Below are 9,654 nucleotides of genomic sequence, written 5' to 3' on the forward strand. Positions count from 1 at the left end.
ACAACCGAAAATGAAGCTACAAGTTGTTTTCAACTTAAAACGAGTCTGGAATGAAGCTACAAGTTGTTTCCAACTTCAAACAAGCCAATAATGAAGCAGCAAGTCGTTTCCGGGGTCAAACGAGTCAAGAATGAAACTACAAGTTGATTCTAATTTTAAACAACCGAAAATGAAGCTACAAGTTGTTTTCAACCTCAAACGAGTCTGAATGAAGATACAAGTTGTTTCCAACTTCAATCTAGCCAATAATAAAGCCACAAGTTGTTTCCGGGCTCAAACGAGTCAAGAATGAAACTACAAGTTGATTCTAATTTTAAACAACCGAAAATGAAGCTACAAGTTGTTTTCAACTTCAAACGAGTCTGGAATGAAGCTACAAGTTGTTTCCAACTTCAATCTAGCCAATAATGAAGCAACAAGTTGTTTCCGGGCTCCAACGAGTCATGAATGAAACTACAAGTTCATTCTAATTTTAAACAACCGAAAATGAAGCTACAGTTGTTTTCAACTTCAAACGAGTCTGGAATGAAGCTACAAGTTGTTTCGAACTTCAATCGAGGCAATAATAAAGCAACAAGTTTTTTCCGGGCTCAAACGAGTCAAGAATGAAACTACAAGTTGATTCTAATTTTAAACAACCGAAAATGAAGCTACAAGTTGTTTTCAACTTCAAATGAGTCTGGAATGAAGCTACAAGTTGTTTCCAACTTCAATCTAGCCAATAATAAAGCAACAAGTTGTTTCCGGGCTCAAACGAGTCAAGAATGAAACTACAAGTTGATTCTAATTTTAAACAACCGAAAATGAAGCTACAAGTTGTTTTCAACTTAAAACGAGTCTGGAATGAAGCTACAAGTTGTTTCCAACTTCAAACAAGCCAATAATGAAGCAGCAAGTCGTTTCCGGGGTCAAACGAGTCAAGAATGAAACTACAAGTTGATTCTAATTTTAAACAACCGAAAATGAAGCTACAAGTTGTTTTCAACTTCAAATGAGTCTGGAATGAAGCTACAAGTTGTTTCCAACTTCAAACTAGCCAATAATGAAGCAGCAAGTCGTTTCCGGGCTCAAACGAGTCAAGAATGAAACTACGAGTTCATTCTAATTTTAAACAACCGAAAATGAAGCTACAAGTTGTTTTCAACCTCAAACGAGTCTGAATGAAGATACAAGTTGTTTCCAACTTCAATCTAGCCAATAATAAAGCCACAAGTTGTTTCCGGGCTCAAACGAGTCAAGAATGAAACTACAAGTTGATTCTAATTTTAAACAACCGAAAATGAAGCTACAAGTTGTTTTCAACTTCAAACGAGTCTGGAATGAAGCTACAAGTTGTTTCCAACTTCAATCTAGCCAATAATGAAGCAACAAGTTGTTTCCGGGCTCCAACGAGTCATGAATGAAACTACAAGTTCATTCTAATTTTAAACAACCGAAAATGAAGCTACAGTTGTTTTCAACTTCAAACGAGTCTGGAATGAAGCTACAAGTTGTTTCCAACTTCAATCTAGGCAATAATAAAGCAACAAGTTTTTTCCGGGCTCAAACGAGTCAAGAATGAAACTACAAGTTGATTCTAATTTTAAACAACCGAAAATGAAGCTACAAGTTGTTTTCAACTTCAAATGAGTCTGGAATGAAGCTACAAGTTGTTTCCAACTTCAAACTAGCCAATAATGAAGCAGCAAGTCGTTTCCGGGCTCAAACGAGTCAAGAATGAAACTACGAGTTCATTCTAATTTTAAACAACCGAAAATGAAGCTACAAGTTGTTTTCAACCTCAAACGAGTCTGAATGAAGATACAAGTTGTTTCCAACTTCAATCTAGCCAATAATAAAGCCACAAGTTGTTTCCGGGCTCAAACGAGTCAAGAATGAAACTACAAGTTGATTCTAATTTTAAACAACCGAAAATGAAGCTACAAGTTGTTTTCAACTTCAAACGAGTCTGGAATGAAGCTACAAGTTGTTTCCAACTTCAATCTAGCCAATAATGAAGCAACAAGTTGTTTCCGGGCTCCAACGAGTCATGAATGAAACTACAAGTTCATTCTAATTTTAAACAACCGAAAATGAAGCTACAGTTGTTTTCAACTTCAAACGAGTCTGGAATGAAGCTACAAGTTGTTTCCAACTTCAATCTAGGCAATAATAAAGCAACAAGTTTTTTCCGGGCTCAAACGAGTCAAGAATGAAACTACAAGTTGATTCTAATTTTAAACAACCGAAAATGAAGCTACAAGTTGTTTTCAACTTCAAATGAGTCTGGAATGAAGCTACAAGTTGTTTCCAACTTCAATCTAGCCAATAATAAAGCAACAAGTTGTTTCCGGGCTCAAACGAGTCAAGAATGAAACAACAAGTTGTTTCCGGGCTCAAACGAGTCAAGAATGAAACTACAAGTTGATTCTAATTTTAAACAACCGAAAATGAAGCCACAAGTTGTTTTCAACTTCAAACGAGTCTGGAATGAAGCTACAAGTTGTTTCCAACTTCAAACTAGCCAATAATGAAGCAGCAAGTCGTTTCCGGGCTCAAACGAGTCAAGAATGAAACTACGAGTTCATTCTAATTTTAAACAACCGAAAATGAAGCTACAAGTTGTTTTCAACCTCAAACGAGTCTGAATGAAGATACAAGTTGTTTCCAACTTCAATCTAGCCAATAATAAAGCCACAAGTTGTTTCCGGGCTCAAACGAGTCAAGAATGAAACTACAAGTTGATTCTAATTTTAAACAACCGAAAATGAAGCTACAAGTTGTTTTCAACTTCAAACGAGTCTGGAATGAAGCTACAAGTTGTTTCCAACTTCAATCTAGCCAATAATGAAGCAACAAGTTGTTTCCGGGCTCCAACGAGTCATGAATGAAACTACAAGTTCATTCTAATTTTAAACAACCGAAAATGAAGCTACAGTTGTTTTCAACTTCAAACGAGTCTGGAATGAAGCTACAAGTTGTTTCAAACTTCAATCTAGGCAATAATAAAGCAACAAGTTTTTTCCGGGCTCAAACGAGTCAAGAATGAAACTACAAGTTGATTCTAATTTTAAACAACCGAAAATGAAGCTACAAGTTGTTTTCAACTTCAAATGAGTCTGGAATGAAGCTACAAGTTGTTTCCAACTTCAATCTAGCCAATAATAAAGCAACAAGTTGTTTCCGGGCTCAAACGAGTCAAGAATGAAACTACAAGTTGATTCTAATTTTAAACAACCGAAAATGAAGCTACAAGTTGTTTTCAACTTAAAACGAGTCTGGAATGAAGCTACAAGTTGTTTCCAACTTCAAACAAGCCAATAATGAAGCAGCAAGTCGTTTCCGGGGTCAAACGAGTCAAGAATGAAACTACAAGTTGATTCTAATTTTAAACAACCGAAAATGAAGCTACAAGTTGTTTTCAACTTCAAATGAGTCTGGAATGAAGCTACAAGTTGTTTCCAACTTCAAACTAGCCAATAATGAAGCAGCAAGTCGTTTCCGGGCTCAAACGAGTCAAGAATGAAACTACGAGTTCATTCTAATTTTAAACAACCGAAAATGAAGCTACAAGTTGTTTTCAACCTCAAACGAGTCTGAATGAAGATACAAGTTGTTTCCAACTTCAATCTAGCCAATAATAAAGCCACAAGTTGTTTCCGGGCTCAAACGAGTCAAGAATGAAACTACAAGTTGATTCTAATTTTAAACAACCGAAAATGAAGCTACAAGTTGTTTTCAACTTCAAACGAGTCTGGAATGAAGCTACAAGTTGTTTCCAACTTCAATCTAGCCAATAATAAAGCCACAAGTTGTTTCCGGGCTCAAACGAGTCAAGAATGAAACTACAAGTTGATTCTAATTTTAAACAACCGAAAATGAAGCTACAAGTTGTTTTCAACTTCAAACGAGTCTGGAATGAAGCTACAAGTTGTTTCCAACTTCAATCTAGCCAATAATGAAGCAGCAAGTCGTTTCCGGGCTCAAACGAGTCAAGAATGAAACTACGAGTTCATTCTAATTTTAAACAACCGAAAATGAAGCTACAAGTTGTTTTCAACCTCAAACGAGTCTGAATGAAGATACAAGTTGTTTCCAACTTCAATCTAGCCAATAATAAAGCCACAAGTTGTTTCCGGGCTCAAACGAGTCAAGAATGAAACTACAAGTTGATTCTAATTTTAAACAACCGAAAATGAAGCTACAAGTTGTTTTCAACTTCAAACGAGTCTGGAATGAAGCTACAAGTTGTTTCCAACTTCAATCTAGCCAATAATGAAGCAACAAGTTGTTTCCGGGCTCCAACGAGTCATGAATGAAACTACAAGTTCATTCTAATTTTAAACAACCGAAAATGAAGCTACAGTTGTTTTCAACTTCAAACGAGTCTGGAATGAAGCTACAAGTTGTTTCCAACTTCAATCTAGGCAATAATAAAGCAACAAGTTTTTTCCGGGCTCAAACGAGTCAAGAATGAAACTACAAGTTGATTCTAATTTTAAACAACCGAAAATGAAGCTACAAGTTGTTTTCAACTTCAAATGAGTCTGGAATGAAGCTACAAGTTGTTTCCAACTTCAATCTAGCCAATAATAAAGCAACAAGTTGTTTCCGGGCTCAAACGAGTCAAGAATGAAACTACAAGTTGATTCTAATTTTAAACAACCGAAAATGAAGCTACAAGTTGTTTTCAACTTAAAACGAGTCTGGAATGAAGCTACAAGTTGTTTCCAACTTCAAACAAGCCAATAATGAAGCAGCAAGTCGTTTCCGGGGTCAAACGAGTCAAGAATCAAACTACAAGTTGATTCTAATTTTAAACAACCGAAAATGAAGCTACAAGTTGTTTTCAACTTCAAATGAGTCTGGAATGAAGCTACAAGTTGTTTCCAACTTCAAACTAGCCAATAATGAAGCAGCAAGTCGTTTCCGGGCTCAAACGAGTCAAGAATGAAACTACGAGTTCATTCTAATTTTAAACAACCGAAAATGAAGCTACAAGTTGTTTTCAACCTCAAACGAGTCTGAATGAAGATACAAGTTGTTTCCAACTTCAATCTAGCCAATAATAAAGCCACAAGTTGTTTCCGGGCTCAAACGAGTCAAGAATGAAACTACAAGTTGATTCTAATTTTAAACAACCGAAAATGAAGCTACAAGTTGTTTTCAACTTCAAACGAGTCTGGAATGAAGCTACAAGTTGTTTCCAACTTCAATCTAGCCAATAATGAAGCAACAAGTTGTTTCCGGGCTCCAACGAGTCATGAATGAAACTACAAGTTCATTCTAATTTTAAACAACCGAAAATGAAGCTACAGTTGTTTTCAACTTCAAACGAGTCTGGAATGAAGCTACAAGTTCTTTCCAACTTCAAACAAGCCAATAATGAAGCAGCAAGTCGTTTCCGGGGTCAAACGAGTCAAGAATGAAACTACAAGTTGATTCTAATTTTAAACAACCGAAAATGAAGCTACAAGTTGTTTTCAACTTCAAATGAGTCTGGAATGAAGCTACAAGTTGTTTCCAACTTCAAACTAGCCAATAATGAAGCAGCAAGTCGTTTCCGGGCTCAAACGATTCAAGAATGAAACTACGAGTTCATTCTAATTTTAAACAACCGAAAATGAAGCTACAAGTTGTTTTCAACCTCAAACGAGTCTGAATGAAGATACAAGTTGTTTCCAACTTCAATCTAGCCAATAATAAAGCCACAAGTTGTTTCCGGGCTCAAACGAGTCAAGAATGAAACTACAAGTTGATTCTAATTTTAAACAACCGAAAATGAAGCTACAAGTTGTTTTCAACTTCAAACGAGTCTGGAATGAAGCTACAAGTTGTTTCCAACTTCAATCTAGCCAATAATGAAGCAACAAGTTGTTTCCGGGCTCCAACGAGTCATGAATGAAACTACAAGTTCATTCTAATTTTAAACAACCGAAAATGAAGCTACAGTTGTTTTCAACTTCAAACGAGTCTGGAATGAAGCTACAAGTTGTTTCCAACTTCAATCTAGGCAATAATAAAGCAACAAGTTTTTTCCGGGCTCAAACGAGTCAAGAATGAAACTACAAGTTGATTCTAATTTTAAACAACCGAAAATGAAGCTACAAGTTGTTTTCAACTTCAAATGAGTCTGGAATGAAGCTACAAGTTGTTTCCAACTTCAATCTAGCCAATAATAAAGCAACAAGTTGTTTCCGGGCTCAAACGAGTCAAGAATGAAACTACAAGTTGATTCTAATTTTAAACAACCGAAAATGAAGCTACAAGTTGTTTTCAACTTAAAACGAGTCTGGAATGAAGCTACAAGTTGTTTCCAACTTCAAACAAGCCAATAATGAAGCAGCAAGTCGTTTCCGGGGTCAAACGAGTCAAGAATGAAACTACAAGTTGATTCTAATTTTAAACAACCGAAAATGAAGCTACAAGTTGTTTTCAACCTCAAACGAGTCTGAATGAAGATACAAGTTGTTTCCAACTTCAATCTAGCCAATAATAAAGCCACAAGTTGTTTCCGGGCTCAAACGAGTCAAGAATGAAACTACAAGTTGATTCTAATTTTAAACAACCGAAAATGAAGCTACAAGTTGTTTTCAACTTCAAACGAGTCTGGAATGAAGCTACAAGTTGTTTCCAACTTCAATCTAGCCAATACTGAAGCAACAAGTTGTTTCCGGGCTCCAACGAGTCATGAATGAAACTACAAGTTCATTCTAATTTTAAACAACCGAAAATGAAGCTACAGTTGTTTTCAGCCTCAAACGAGTCTGAATGAAGATACAAGTTGTTTCCAACTTCAATCTAGCCAATAATAAAGCCACAAGTTGTTTCCGGGCTCAAACGAGTCAAGAATGAAACTACAAGTTGATTCTAATTTTAAACAACCGAAAATGAAGCTACAAGTTGTTTTCAACTTCAAACGAGTCTGGAATGAAGCTACAAGTTGTTTCCAACTTCAATCTAGCCAATAATGAAGCAACAAGTTGTTTCCGGGCTCCAACGAGTCATGAATGAAAATACAAGTTCATTCTAATTTTAAACAACCGAAAATGAAGCTACAGTTGTTTTCAACTTCAAATGAGTCTGGAATGAAGCTACAAGTTGTTTCCAACTTCAATCTAGCCAATAATAAAGCAACAAGTTGTTTCCGGGCTCAAACGAGTCAAGAATGATACTACAAGTTGATTCTAATTTTAAACAACCGAAAATGAAGCTACAAGTTGTTTTCAACTTAAAACGAGTCTGGAATGAAGCTACAAGTTGTTTCCAACTTCAAACAAGCCAATAATGAAGCAGCAAGTCGTTTCCGGGGTCAAACGAGTCAAGAATCAAACTACAAGTTGATTCTAATTTTAAACAACCGAAAATGAAGCTACAAGTTGTTTTCAACTTCAAATGAGTCTGGAATGAAGCTACAAGTTGTTTCCAACTTCAAACTAGCCAATAATGAAGCAGCAAGTCGTTTCCGGGCTCAAACGAGTCAAGAATGAAACTACGAGTTCATTCTAATTTTAAACAACCGAAAATGAAGCTACAAGTTGTTTTCAACCTCAAACGAGTCTGAATGAAGATACAAGTTGTTTCCAACTTCAATCTAGCCAATAATAAAGCCACAAGTTGTTTCCGGGCTCAAACGAGTCAAGAATGAAACTACAAGTTGATTCTAATTTTAAACAACCGAAAATGAAGCTACAAGTTGTTTTCAACTTAAAACGAGTCTGGAATGAAGCTACAAGTTGTTTCCAACTTCAAACAAGCCAATAATGAAGCAGCAAGTCGTTTCCGGGGTCAAACGAGTCAAGAATCAAACTACAAGTTGATTCTAATTTTAAACAACCGAAAATGAAGCTACAAGTTGTTTTCAACTTCAAATGAGTCTGGAATGAAGCTACAAGTTGTTTCCAACTTCAAACTAGCCAATAATGAAGCAACAAGTCGTTTCCGGGCTCAAACGAGTCAAGAATGAAACCACGAGTTCATTCTAATTTTAAACAACCGAAAATGAAGCTACAAGTTGTTTTCAACCTCAAACGAGTCTGAATGAAGATACAAGTTGTTTCCAACTTCAATCTAGCGAATAATAAAGCCACAAGTTGTTTCCGGGCTCAAACGAGTCAAGAATGAAACTACAAGTTGATTCTAATTTTAAACAACCGAAAATGAAGCTACAAGTTGTTTTCAACTTCAAACGAGTCTGGAATGAAGCTACAAGTTGTTTCCAACTTCAATCTAGCCAATAATGAAGCAACAAGTTGTTTCCGGGCTCCAACGAGTCATGAATGAAACTACAAGTTCATTCTAATTTTAAACAACCGAAAATGAAGCTACAGTTGTTTTCAACCTCAAACGAGTCTGAATGAAGATACAAGTTGTTTCCAACTTCAATCTAGCCAATAATAAAGCCACAAGTTGTTTCCGGGCTCAAACGAGTCAAGAATGAAACTACAAGTTGATTCTAATTTTAAACAACCGAAAATGAAGCTACAAGTTGTTTTCAACTTCAAACGAGTCTGGAATGAAGCTACAAGTTGTTTCCAACTTCAATCTAGCCAATAATGAAGCAACAAGTTGTTTCCGGGCTCCAACGAGTCATGAATGAAACTACAAGTTCATTCTAATTTTAAACAACCGAAAATGAAGCTACAGTTGTTTTCAACTTCAAACGAGTCTGGAATGAAGCTACAAGTTGTTTCCAACTTCAATCTAGGCAATAATAAAGCAACAAGTTTTTTCCGGGCTCAAACGAGTCAAGAATGAAACTACAAGTTGATTCTAATTTTAAACAACCGAAAATGAAGCTACAAGTTGTTTTCAACTTCAAATGAGTCTGGAATGAAGCTACAAGTTGTTTCCAACTTCAATCTAGCCAATAATAAAGCAACAAGTTGTTTCCGGGCTCAAACGAGTCAAGAATGAAACTACAAGTTGATTCTAATTTTAAACAACCGAAAATGAAGCTACAAGTTGTTTTCAACTTAAAACGAGTCTGGAATGAAGCTACAAGTTGTTTCCAACTTCAAACAAGCCAATAATGAAGCAGCAAGTCGTTTCCGGGGTCAAACGAGTCAAGAATGAAACTACAAGTTGATTCTAATTTTAAACAACCGAAAATGAAGCTACAAGTTGTTTTCAACCTCAAACGAGTCTGAATGAAGATACAAGTTGTTTCCAACTTCAATCTAGCGAATAATAAAGCCACAAGTTGTTTCCGGGCTCAAACGAGTCAAGAATGAAACTACAAGTTGATTCTAATTTTAAACAACCGAAAATGAAGCTACAAGTTGTTTTCAACTTCAAACGAGTCTGGAATGAAGCTACAAGTTGTTTCCAACTTCAATCTAGCCAATAATGAAGCAACAAGTTGTTTCCGGGCTCCAACGAGTCATGAATGAAACTACAAGTTCATTCTAATTTTAAACAACCGAAAATGAAGCTACAGTTGTTTTCAGCCTCAAACGAGTCTGAATGAAGATACAAGTTGTTTCCAACTTCAATCTAGCCAATAATAAAGCCACAAGTTGTTTCCGGGCTCAAACGAGTCAAGAATGAAACTACAAGTTGATTCTAATTTAAACAACCGAAAATGAAGCTACAAGTTGTTTTCAACTTCAAACGAGTCTGGAATGAAGCTACAAGTTGTTTCCAACTTCAATCTAGGCAATAATAAAGCAACAA

This window comes from Daucus carota, chromosome 3 (genome assembly GCF_001625215.2).
Source record: "Daucus carota subsp. sativus chromosome 3, DH1 v3.0, whole genome shotgun sequence".
In the NCBI taxonomy this organism is placed as follows: domain Eukaryota; kingdom Viridiplantae; phylum Streptophyta; class Magnoliopsida; order Apiales; family Apiaceae; genus Daucus; species Daucus carota.